The 13,609-nt window shown below is 43.6% G+C and overlaps 2 long non-coding RNA genes across 2 annotated transcripts; one reads left to right on the top strand and one right to left on the bottom strand.

Annotated features, from left to right (window-relative positions):
• The first annotated feature begins 245 nt into the window (after window positions 1-245).
• Window positions 246-4,259, top strand: LOC141042341 (uncharacterized). Its single transcript, XR_012204719.1, has 3 exons — window positions 246-1,039; window positions 1,483-1,627; window positions 2,867-4,259. It is a non-coding gene; the product is annotated as an uncharacterized lncRNA (long non-coding RNA).
• A 5,966-nt stretch (window positions 4,260-10,225) lies between these two features.
• On the bottom strand, window positions 10,226-13,193 carry LOC109767540 (uncharacterized). The gene is made up of 3 exons (XR_002233849.4): window positions 12,950-13,193; window positions 12,705-12,816; window positions 10,226-12,620 (listed from the first exon to the last, which is right to left on the bottom strand). It is a non-coding gene; the product is annotated as an uncharacterized lncRNA (long non-coding RNA).
• Between the last annotated feature and the right edge of the window lie 416 nt (window positions 13,194-13,609).

Genomic DNA, 13,609 nt, shown 5'->3' with positions numbered 1-13,609 from the left:
AATTGTCTTCTTGGAAATGGCATTTTACTCAGATCATCATGCTTATGTGAGCAACACTACAAACAGCACAGAAAGTATTCAAGAACTGATAAGTAAGATTTCCCATCGATTAGATGATTTAGCTCGGCAGCGAGAAGTAGTTTTCGAGGATAGGCCTAGCTCTTATGATCCTTATTCTAGAGGTCATCCTTATGTTGCTCCTACATGCCATATTTGTGGATTTCAGGGCCATTCACCCGCTGAATGTCAGCGTGGTTACTCTCACCCTCCCGATTGTTATGGCATGAGCTTCGCCCCACAGCCTAGCTCATACCAAAACAATTACTCATATGGGTGGCCTGAAAACCAGAATATGTCATATAGGAACAACAACCCTGAGATCTCACTGTTTGCTTCTAGTAATCATATGCAGGGATTTAGGTACAATGAGGAGAGCCACAACTATGTACCACGACAATTTCATTCAGCTCCTACTCATATACCTCAACACCAGGAGATGTTGCCAATGGAGTTAAATGGTCCTCCATTTGGTCAACCAACACCTTCAACACAAGTGCCCACACAAGATGATTTTGATGATATAGACAAGCTCACACTGCTTAGTCTCGAGTTCACTTGGAGTGCTGAAGATGATCCAATTAGGCCGGTGATACTAGAGGAAATGAAGAAGATCAAGAGTGGAAAAGAGCTAGTGGAAGAAGGAAAATTGAGAAGAATATGAATGCCGGGTGCACTATCTCATCCCTCCTTGAGCTGAGTGTTTCTGGGATATCCTTTGATACATGTGAGGTCCCAACACCTTCACATTCAGCTGAGCAAGATAGCGAGAGTCCATAGGAAGAGATACTTCAGATCCAAGAAGAAATTCTTGAAGCCAAGGCACAAGATGATCCAGAGCTCAACTACCCAAGTGATCAGGTCGAAGACCTTGAAGATCCAATGTATATCCTTCCTGAAGAAGTAAAAGAAGCTCCTGTAGTTGAAGATGAAGAACCAGAAATTCATTTGCCCATCGTCATACAAGAGCGTGATGCAGCAGGTTTATCTAATCCTCTTGATGACATGCGTCCATATGAATTGTTTGCTACTACCTTGCATTACATGATACCATCACTTAAGATTGATTTGAAAACTCATTTGCTTGGATATGATGATACATACACTATTGGTGGTATTGCTCTCATTTATGATGATGACACTTATTCTCCTCATGCTAGTCCTTTGCTTAATGAAACATATCATTCTTATGCTAGTCTTGAGCTTAATGATAAATATCATCCTCATGTTAGTGTAGACCTTGCTGATTTCTACCATCCTAAACATGTGCTTTATAGCTATGCTTATGTAATTGGATACTCGATTGATGACTTGGAGGATATTATCCCTACCACATGCATTGTCTCTTTTGTGGAGTGTTCTTTCAAGTTTTTGCTTCTGCACCGTTCACTTCATGCTGACCAGGTTCGAGGTGACATTCCTTAGGACCCTGGTGGACTCAGAGCATGGTGATGAGGAGAAGCAAGGGGGCACACACGAAGAAGAGTGAAGCTGGAGCATCCATGAGGAAGCAAAGGAGAAGATTAGCAGCTTAGTGATGATCGAGCGAGTGCTACACCATCAAAGCCCGGTGAGCTATTTCATGACCCCAATCTCAATATATCATCCGTTGATAATGTTGAAATCATTTGATATTTGAGTTGCTTGAGCCATTTCTTAAATGATGTCCCACTGAATTTTATTTGACATATTGCGCTTGATGTGAACATGAGAACTGATTGTTGAATGCCTTGTAAACTAGTGATCTACATATTGCTTGCTTTGCTGAAATTAGTGAAAGTTATTAGTTTTGAGTGCTCAAATCCCTAGTACACTAGAAAACTTCCATCATTTTCTGCATTTACATTGATACACCTAGATCACCATGTTTAGATGCTGATTTTGTGCCTAATGTGTTCCCATTCAGAGCAATCACTTACCACTATGGATTAGCATGCTATGTTCTATGGATCGGTAGCATGTGAACTAGACATGGATGAGTGATGATTCTTGTTTTTGTTCATTTGAAAAATAAAAATAAAAAGTATATCTTATAATGAATAAATAAGTCTGACTACCTACAGTAGCATGTCATGTTCCCTGGATCGGTGGCATGTGAAATCGGGTTAGCTCGGGCAGTAATTACTAATAAAATTGTAATCGTCGAACCAGGTGTATACCATGTTCTCTGGATCGGTGGTATGTTCCTTTGGGGAGACAAACAAAAAGAACTAACTAATAATTGGTCGAGCCAGGTGTATATCATGTTCTCGGGATCGGTGGTATGTTCCTTTGGTGAGATCGACAAAATATTATCATTACTTTCCTCAAATACAATAAGTGCTTTCAACTGCAATGTTTTGTTCCTGGTAATAAGTGATCTGATCACAAGTTTAAGTTGTTTTTTTTTTGGATCATGCTCTCTTTAGGAACCTTTTGGCACATTCAGCATTTGAACTTGCTAATCTTCTTTTATCATTGTAAAAGTTTAAAATGGTCAAGTCTACTAGTATCCTACTGCTTTGTAGCACTCTAACCATTAATTTTCACTAACTAAGTCTGAAGCATGCATTGTTTAGAGATCTACTTCACTTGGCATTCTCTAGTCAGCTCACCATTCACTATCTTGCTCTTGTCATATGCCTTTACTTGAGGACAAGTAAAGATTTAAGTGTGGGGGAACTTGATAAACACATTTCATATACATAATTTGGGCATTGAATTATACCATTTGTTGAGTTATGCCCATCTATTCTTGCTAAGTTTAGTTGAATATTTGCATGAAAATCATATAATGATTCATTTACTAGTCATTGTGTTTCTTTTGCAGAAAAGTGCGACGAGGCACTATAATCTACAAGTTTCTGTCTAGAAAGTATTGAGGAACAAGATCACAGGCAAGAAGAGAAGAAAGAGGGACTCAAGCTTGAAGAAAATTAAAGCTTAGGGGGGCTAGCTAAAGAAGAGAGGGACCTACTTGAGCTAAAAGAAGAGAAGCGAAGGGCCAAAGTGCAATATGGGCAGATCTGATCGAGAGGGGTCAAAATCCCTAGGGTGGCCTTCGATCCCCTTCGGGCCTGGCATCTCATCTCTCTCCCTCTCCCCTTCTTCTCCACCACCGGCCGCCACCACGGCCAGGGCGGCGTGGTGGTGCGCCACCCAGCATCTCCACCTGCTCCACACCACCGCCGCATCACCACCTCGCGCCGCCGCACCATCCACCACCACGATCATCTCCTTCCACCCGCGCCACAACACTGCCGCATCACCACCTCCAGCGCCATCCATCCCCTCACGCATCCATACACCAGCGCCCACCTCGCGCGCTCGACCAGACGGGTGTGTGACTGCCCGCACGACCCAGCACCTCCGCCGCCCATCCTTACCTCCGTCCACAGCGCCATCAACTCAATCCCCTGCTGCCCCGTTGCATCCTTGCTGCCTCTCTCTCCTCCCCTAACACTGCTGCTGTTTTTCTCCTCCGCGTGAGCGCCCCTGTGCTGCTGCTCTTCTTCTCCAACTGCCGCTGCTCGTCCCCTTGTCCCTTCTGCTGATGCTATTCCCTGCTGTCCTTCTTCCCTTGCCTTGCTCCTTCTCCATCTCCTGCTGCCACTTCTTCTTCTCTGAACCTCATTCTTCTCCTTGAATCCCCTTGTTGCTGCGCCCTGCTGCTTCTTCTCACGCTGCTGCTGCTCTCTATCCCCACGTCCCTGCTGCTGCATCTTCTCCTTCTCCTTACCTCGCTGCTGCTCCTCCTCACCCTGCTGCTCTATTTCTTCTCTGAACCTCGCTTGGTGCTACTTCCCCTACCTCGCTGCTGCTCTGCTTCCTTACCTCCGTTGCTGTTGCTTCTCTTCTGAACCACAAACTGCTGCTACTCCTCTGAACCCCTACTGCTACTGCTCCTAATCTTCTCTCCAACCTCCTGTTGTCTCTCTCTTTCTCTCTCTCCCTCTCGCTCTCTCTGAAATATCTGTGCAATTGAGATGTTTGAGACCTTGTAAGGTCCAGACTTCGTAAAATTCAGAATTGAGATGTGTATGGCGTGTATTGTTTACATGACTAGTGCTCAAATTGCTATGTGCTTAGTTTCGTACTTTTAAATATAGTGCATCTTTTTATGTGTTCTTACTAGTTAATGTCCAGTTGATCAGAGAATGTTATGTCAGTGTGATTTTGCTCTGTGAATTAGTATTCTGCCATCCTATATGTGTCTTCATGCATGTGTGTTTGTCCCTGTACTAGTTAATTTCTAGTCCTAGTATTGTTATCCTGACTTTTTATTCCCTGTTAGTAGTCCCTTTAGTAGAGCTCAATCATCTATAGTAAGTTCCCCTTTGTCGCGCTAATTGGTTGTGTGCCTTACTAAAATACAAAAATACCAGATCGACAGTGAGTGTATTCTAAACCTCCCTTTGCTATTTTGCATTGTCTTTGTGGATTATATTCGGGAACAATCTTAAATAGTTTAGGTTTTTTTTTCTGTTTTTATCACTAGAAATTGTATTACCTAGCTTTAGCCGAATATAGTTGCCGTCGCCTAGTCCCTGAGGAGAACACGACACTCGCAGTTTGGGCGAAAAACCCCAATGTATTTACATCTGATCACTTAGGAATTGGTTTAGGAAGTGTCCAATTATTCTTATTACTCAACATATTATCCTATAGCAATTCAGCTTGATCAAGAGTTCTTTCCCTAAAAACACAACCAGCATAACTATTCAGGTGGTCTCTGGAAGCATCAAGTATTTCATTTTTCTTAAGAGGATGATCAGGCAAAGCATTAAGTAATCGGAGAAGCCTCCCCCAAGCTTGTGGGAGACTCTCTTCTTCAATTTGCATAAAATTATATATTTAGCAGAGAAGTAATAAATCATATCCTGGAGACTACGCACACAACCAGGATAAAAAGAATTAAACCATGTTTTAGCATCACCCTTTAATGAGAACGGAAATAGCTTAAGGATATAGTAGTAACAATTTTTTTTCTCATGAGTGAATAGGGTGGCTATATCATTCAATTTAGTAAGATGTGCCACAACAGTTTCAGATTCATAGCCATGAAAAGGATCAGATTCAGCCAAAGTAATTATCTCAGGATCAACAGAGAAATCATAATCCTTATCAGTAATACAGATAGGTGAAGTAGCAAAAGCAGGGTCATATTTCATTCTAGCATTCAAAGATTTTTCTTTCAGCTTAGCTAATAATTTCTTAAGATCATATCTATCATTGCAAACAAGAAAATCTCTAGCAGATTCTTCATCCATAACATAACCCTCAGGCACAACAGGCAATTCATATCTAGGGGGAGAATCTTCTTCATCACTTTTATCAATATTGTTAGTTTCAATAATTTCATTCTCTCTAGCCCTAGCAAGTTGTTCATCCAGAAATTCACCTAGTGGCACTCGGGCCCTAGCACTCGGGCTCAAGCATAGAAGTAGTTTCATCATAAGTATCATGCATAGCATAAGTGGCATCATCAATAACATGTGACATATCAGAATTAATAGCAAAAGCAGGTTTAGGTGTCGCAAGTTTACTCAAAACAGAAGGAGAATCAAGTGCAGAGCTAGATGGCAGTTCCTTAACTCCTCTCGTAGTTGAGGGATAAATTTTGGTTTCTCATCTTTCAAGTTCCTCATAGTGACCAGCAGATATAAATCCCAAGTGACTCAAAGAATAGAGCTATGCTCCCCGGCAACGGCACCAGAAAATAGTCTTGATAACCCACAAGTATAGGGGATCGCAACAGTTTTTGAGGGTAGAGTATTCAACCCAAATTTATTGATTCGACACAAGGGGAGCCAAAGAATATTCTCAAGTATTAGCAGTTGAGTTGTCAATTCAACCACACCTGGAAAACTTAATATCTGCAGCAAACTATTTAGTAGCAAAGTAATATGGAAGTAACGGTAACAGTGGCAAAAGTAACAGTAGCAGTTTTGTAGTAATTGTAACTAAGCAAAGATCAATATGAGAAAAGCTCGTAGGCATTGGATCAGTGATGGATAATTATGTCGGATGCGATTCCTCATGCAACAGTTATAACATAGGGTGACACAGAACCAGCTCCAATTCATCAATGTAATGTAGGCATGTATTCCGAATATAGTCATATGTGCTTATGGAAAAGAACTTGCATGACATCTTTTGTCCTACCCTCCCGTGGCGCAGCGGGGTCCTATTGGAAACTAAGGGATATTAAGGCCTCCTTTCAATAGAGTACCGGACCAAAGCATTAACACTTAGTGAATACATGAACTCCTCAAACTACGGTCATCACCGGGAGTGGTCCCGATTATTGTCACTTCGGGGTTACCGGATCATAACACATAATAGGTGACTATTTACTTGCAAGATAGGATCAAGAACTCACATATATTCATGAAAACATAATAGGTTCAGATCTGAAATCATGGCACTCGGGCCCTAGTGACAAGCATTAAGCATAGCAAAGTCATAACAACATCAATCTCAGAACATAGTGGATACTAGGGATCAAACCCTAACAAAACTAACTCGATTACATGATAAATCTCATCCAACCCATCACCGTCCAGCAAGCCTACGATGGAATTACTCACGCACGGCGGTGAGCATCATAAAATTGGTGATGGAGGATGGTTGATGATGACGACAGCGACAGATTCCCCTCTCCGGAGCCCCGAACGGACTCCAGATCAGCCCTCCCGAGAGAGTTTAGGGCTTGGCGGCGGCTCCGTATCGTAAAACGCGATGAATCTTTTTTTTTGATTTTTTTCTCCCCGATCGTGAATATATAGAGTTGGAGTTGAGGTCGGTGGAGCCTCAGAGGGCCCACGAAACAGGGGGCGCGCCAGGGGGTAGGCGCGCCCCCACCCTCGTGGATAGGGTGTGGGCCCCCTGGTCTTGATTCTTTCGCCAGTATTTTTTATTTATTCCAAAAATATTCTCCATGAAGTTTCAGGTCATTCCGAGAACTTTTATTTCTGCCCAAAAATAACACCATGGCAATTCTGCTGAAAACAGCGTCAGTCCGGGTTAGTTCCATTCAAATCATGCAAGTTAGAGTCCAAAACAAGGGCAAAAGTGTCTGGAAAAGTAGATAGGATGGAGACGTAGCAGGCGGCGGTGGCGGAGTGGGTGATGACCCCGGCGGTTGACGGTGGGCTGGCAGCCACGACCGCTGCCTCCCGCCTTTAGGTCACTATGGCGGAGCGGGTGATGGCCACGGTGACCGATAGTGAGGTGGCGGCCACGACGACCACCTCCCGCCTTTGGGCCATGGTGGTGGAGCGGGTGATGGCCCTGGCTTTCGATGGTGGTGTGGCGGCCACGGCAGCAGACGGTGGGGTGGCGGCAACTGCGATCGGCAACAGCTATTGACAGGCAGCGGCGGCGGAGCGTGTGGTGGGTGTTGTGCGCACACCCGACAGGGACGCCACGCGCACTACACTACGTCGGGGACTGCGACGCCGCTGCGGTGTAGCCTCCCAGCTGGAGCTGTCCTTTGATGACAGTGGAGTGGCTGAGCGACGATGACGGACAAGTGCCATTATCGATTGTGGGAGAAGCAGACGAGATAAGCTACAGGGAGGAAGGGGAAAATGTGACGCAGGACTCGCTGGCCATGAGGGTTTATACAGCAGGCCGGTAAGCATTGGGATTTGGGGGATTTCACCGAGCCGGGCGAGAAGCTTGCGCGGCTATGCGCGGGAACCTGCGCGGTTGCGCAGGAACGGGCGCACCAACGATTCATTGGCACCACTTCGAGCCATTGTTTGGCCAAAATAACGCATGCGCGGTGCTCAAACTTGTGCTCGAAGCCGACTGCGACAGGGGGTGACAAGACATGCGAGAGGAGGACGAAACGACACGTACACATATGGTTAATAAAAAACGTTTGTGATTTAATTACCTACTACCTCCGTCCTGGTTTATAAGTCCTCTTTGTATTCTTGTGCCAAATTTTGACTAGAGATTTAACTAATAAAAAACGAAAGCATGTCGCCAAAGATTATATCTTTGGATTCATATTTGAACATAGTTTCCAATTATATTATTTTTATAACATGCATTAACATTTTGTTAGTTAAATTTAAGGTAAAAATTTGGCACAGGATATAAAGGGGCTAATAAACCAAGACAGATGTAGTAGCACAAGGCCGCTCTCTACGCAGCGTCACAAGCGATTGTTCGACCACCGTGTGATGTGGAACACGATGTAGTTTCACATCATGTCGCCGGCTCGCAACTGCCGGCCAGCTTGTAGACGACCATTCCCTGCATGTTCAACTGCTTTATGTGTGGTTGCTCGCGATTGAGTGCTCTCGCATCCCTCCGCGCGCTCTGCCCGCATCCCTCCACGTGCGGTGCCAGTGTTTGGGGTCGGCGCACGATCACGTACGTTCGTGCTGCCATTATGCATGCGGTTGCACCAGGCGCGGCGCCACGGTGCAGTTACCCGCTGCAAAAACTGCCATGCGGATGTGCCGAGAATCCAGGCCGCCCAGCCTCCATTTATTCCTGCGGCCATTTACCTTCATCTCTCATGCCACACGACACAATAAGCACACCCACGACAACACATACAGAGAGGATATCCAATGGTTCCAATGGCGCTCCCTGTGGCTCAAATGGCGCTCCCAGTAGCTGGCAATGACAATGGGGGGCAGTTCACCATGCATCACGTAGTGGACACCCACGTGAGGGGGAAGGACCTCTTGGTGGTGTACACGAAAAAGCCAGTCTCGGTGGAGAGCTCCATCCAAACTATGGAGCGGTTGCTTGTTGAGGACAAGTACCAAGCGGTCGGCTTCGACCTTGAGTTCACCGCCAGTCGTGCCAGGCATGATCAGAAGGTTGTCGTCGCCCAGTTGTGTGTGCGCCATGACGTCCTCATCTACCACTTCCACCTGGCCACAAGGCCTTGCAAGCATTTCGCCGGGTTTATCAACAGCCTCGACTACAGTTTCGCTATGGTGAACACTACCAATGATCTAAAAGCGCTCGAGGTTTCAGGCTTGCCCTGCCGGAATCTTGTTCACATCCATGACCACTACAAGGTCAGGGGCAACACCAAGAACAATCAGAACTCCTTGGTTGACCTCGCCTCGGCCATCACCGACCCCTACTACATGAATATGAAGGATGAGTGCAAGAAGGACAGGATCGCCTGGCACAATGCTTGGGAGCAGAGACTGGATGAAGAACACGTCAAGTACGCGGCCATGGACGTGTACACAAGCTACGAGATGTACAGGTGGATCGTTGACATGAGGAAGTGCCTTCGTCCTGCCCCAGACGAGGGATCAAGGCACAGAGCAGTGGCGGTAGCGTCACAAGAAGTAGATGATTAGGTTTCTCCTAGTTTAGAATGCATGTAATTGTTTATTGAGGTGTGTGCGAATGATTTGTATAGTCACTTATGTAATTGGATGTTTATTTTGGTTATATATGTTGTACTTCTGTAGACAGAGCAAGTCACATCGCAGACGGAGTAAACTAGGGAGCCCGTCGGTGATGAATTTATCAATCGCTGACAATTGTATACTAGCAAGTGTTTGCCCGCAACACAAATAGCTTATTAGCAGTCCAAGTTATTATCGGTGTTCGCATGCATTTCTGATTATGGGCATGTTTGCCGCGTATCACACACATCTTGTTCTTTTGAACCGTTTTTATTGTCTTTGCTCATCGCAAACAGTTCACCAGAGTGAACTGTATGCCCTCTATCGCACACACCTTGATCTGCCTGATTGTTTCTGTTGTGTTGCCTAATCACAAACAGCTTATCTGAGTAAATTGTATGCCGTATATCGCACACACACTACAACAAGAACCCCCCTTCAACAACGCATCGATGCGTTGTCGTATGTCCATATAATCATTGCTAAGGTATACACCAACGGATTATTATGTGTTGCCGTTGGTGGCGTTGCAAGGGTCTACAACAACATATATACATGCGTTGGTAAACGATGTGAATAAGCGTTGCCAGGTAGCTACATATAAAGTTAGAGCCTAACAACGCTTCATATGCGTTGATGACTACCCTGAACAAAATGATTTTCAAATGGGCATAAATGGTCATTGCAATGCTAGAAGCATTCCTTCATAGCATGAAAATTAATGGTACTTCATATATTGCCATCTAGAGTTACCATGTCAATGCTGATAAAGACATATAAGAACCACAATATAATAAGCAAAAAAAGTCTCATTTATTAATTTGACTGTTGCATTACAAAGAACGCGATCCAAAGATTACAAGATGTGAACTATCTAGTAGCAGCGGCCTAATTCTCGTCCTTGCAATTAACATCTCAGCCATTGTAAAAACATAATGTTTGAAGCATTGATCTTGCAAAAAAAATCTAAAACATCATGTGGAACTATCTAGTAGTAGCTTCATTCTCGACCTTGCAATCCACACCCGAGCCATGCATATTAGTTTATCTTCGCAATCTGCAACAGCAAAGAAATGAGATAAGTAACATACATTAGAGAAAATCAGATTAATAGAAAAGTAAAATTTGGAGGAGCAACGTACAGAGAAGGTCATGCGATAATCAATTCCACTACATCTATTGAGCGGCATGTTCTAAGCCATCAGCATTTTTCCACCTTGTATAGTGAATTAGTGTCTTGATACAATGTAATTTGTGGTTTTTTTAATCAAAAGTCAGTAGGGAAGGTCATACAAACACATAAAGGCTCACAAGTTACTTACCTTACATCTGTTGTCCAACCGAGGCTGCCACCCTCAAACCCAGCACCATATAACCAATGAAGAATGAGGTGGTAAGCCAAAGGAAGAGTTAGGCGAAGAATAAAAACAAAAAAAAAAGGTTAGCTAGTTTACTGAATTTACAACAGAGAATATAGCTGGCCCTAGATCACCCTTGGCTCTATGTAGCAGAAGGGAATAATCTCACTTAAATATAGTTTTCCAGGAATCAAATGATGGGTCAATATTCCAAAATATCTTGTGATTTCTTTCCTTCCAGATGATCTAGGTTGCAGTTATGAAGACTAGATGCATTGTGTGATTATTGCAAAAAGAAAAACAAACATAAAACTTCATAGATAGCTTGATGTCACATCGTTAACCTATTAAAATATATAGCTATGTTGTATGCTGAGTTGCAAACATAAGACATTAAGGAGAAAATAATTGATATTCCAAAATTTAGGAATTAAAGATGCACTGGCTCTTATCCATTTTTAGAGGCATTATATGCTCGAAAACAATAGAAAAGAAGGCATGACTGATGTATAATTTCTACATTTAGCGGTAGTAATAGGAAGATATGCCAAAAAAAAGCAGATTTAAAATGCTTTGTGAAACTGAATGGGCAGTATGTGCAAGCATTATGTTATTAGTTTGTCATAAGTTTCAGTTACAGTATAGTATGGTACTCCCGTAAGTGTTCTCTTGTACAAATAAGGTGGGAAAAAAAGATGAAGGCATATGGTAGATAATAAAAATATTTAGGATTGCTATTAATAATCCAATTTAGTATATATACATTTTGTAATTAACCTGCAGATTCATAGTACGGATTGGTAAATTTTGTAATTAACCTGCATATTCATATATAATATGGATTGGTAACTTAGAAGTCCACGAATCATTATTTCAAATGTATATATACTGAAATAAAATATGTCTAGACAAGTCGTCGCCTCAGATAATACCCTGGGTGGACCAGAGAAGTAAATTTTAAGTTCTGCTGTTACAATCATGCAGTAGCTGGGCTGCCAGTCATCAGAAGATCATTACTCGAACAAAGGTCTCTAGCCTAAAATGGTTTTTCTGAATATGAACCTTCTAAGTTAATCCGGATACTGTGAATTTGATGCAAGTTCGTACTGCCAATATATATGACAAGCAAATAAATTTTCTCCAGGGAGATGGTTCAGTATTTCAAGTATAAGATTATGGTCCTAAGTGGCAAGCAACTTTTTCAATAGTAGTCCGTGTTGTTTCAAAGAGAAAAATTAGAGACTGCAATGTTGAAGATTGTGTAATCAGTTTCTAGTATATTTCAAAATAAGATGGGCGATGTAAGAAAGAATATCCTCGTACTTGCCTAGGTATCTAACTGTTCCTCCTTGGTCTAGTATCCATGTAACTTCTAACTTCTGCATCTTCAGTCTAGTGTAGGAATATGACTAAGTTCCCCTTAAAAAATATACATAAATCAACAGAAATGCAAAAAACACAAACCACAAAACAGAGGAAGACGAGCAGCAAAATGCCCCATGGCTGTCCCTGAACTTGATGGTGCCGTCGCGGAGCATCCCGGGGCCGACGACGAATGACAGCATAGTGCACACGTTCTTCCACTCAAACGCTCTGCTGCTGCACGAGTAGCACTGCTACACGAATGTTGCCCCCCCACCGTGTCCCCCACCGTAGACCCCTCTACGTGCTCCGGCAAGCTCACCACCACCCTGCACGCAGCACCACCCAAATTCACAGAGTGTGTGTTCGTTACATCTTATACATTTGCCTTTGTCCCCGGCCGCCTTCACGTACTAATCAGCGGCAAAATCCGAGAAACTTAACCACAGGCCTCGTGTCCTAGAAGATCCTATGAAATCGAAAGTGATTCAGGAACAAAGTTAGTAGCAGGTACTACACGTTTGTACTTCTGAATCCTTCGATGTATACGTACCTTGCCTTGCGAGAAGATGATGTCGGTGTGGCAGGGATTGGTGCAGATGACCTTCATGCGGATCTCATAGGCTTTTGCAGTCCATCGAGGATCCATCAACCCTGCCCCTGCACTGTTGACACATCATCCAAATTCCAATCCAGCGAGGGTCAACCAGATGGATTAGTATTGGTGAGAATGATGATTGACACTAGATAGATCAGAAAAGGGGCAGCGCAACAAAATAGGGAAGTAGAGATGCAGACCTAGGCGGAGATTTGGAATGGAAGGCGCCGCCACCGATTATGGATTAAGAGATTCTTCTAGGGCTTCTCGCGGCAGAAAAGTTGGGAAGTTGCTGTTACGGGCGGGAGAAGATGAGTGATCTACGAAGACTTTTTTTTTGAACATCATCTACGGAGACTCTTCTCAAGACGTGCGAGAGGTCAAATAAAAAAACATGGGAGAGATGGGATACGTGGGGCTACTTGCAACACATCTGATTTTTCGTTGGAAACCATCCGTTGTTATAGGGGGTTGTTGTTGTGACACCCTCATATGGCTGACCATTTTTGTTGTTATGCTCATCGCAAATAGTTTGTATGGACCAACCGTATGCCACATATCGCACACGCAACGCTGATCTGAATCGTGTTTGATGTCGGCGCCATTGGAAACAGTTCGTATCATTTTTGACAGCTTTCTTACACCATCGTTTGTGATTAATGCATCGCACACAATTTCGTCGAATGGTCTCTGATTGTAGTGTCACGTTTGGACCATCCTGCAGTAGTGTCTCTTTCAACGGTGAGAACCACTCTAACCACGCGGTTGGTAGCTGCAGGTACGCCATGTTCCATTCTTCTTTAGGACGACGACTGGATTCACTACACATTCCGAGTGTTGGTCATGTGACTGGTTGTATG

This window comes from Aegilops tauschii, chromosome 3, assembly GCF_002575655.3.
Source record: "Aegilops tauschii subsp. strangulata cultivar AL8/78 chromosome 3, Aet v6.0, whole genome shotgun sequence".
Taxonomy (NCBI): Eukaryota; Viridiplantae; Streptophyta; class Magnoliopsida; order Poales; family Poaceae; genus Aegilops; species Aegilops tauschii.
Note: the sequence above shows the minus strand (reverse complement) of the source record. Positions and strands in the feature narration are given on the sequence as shown.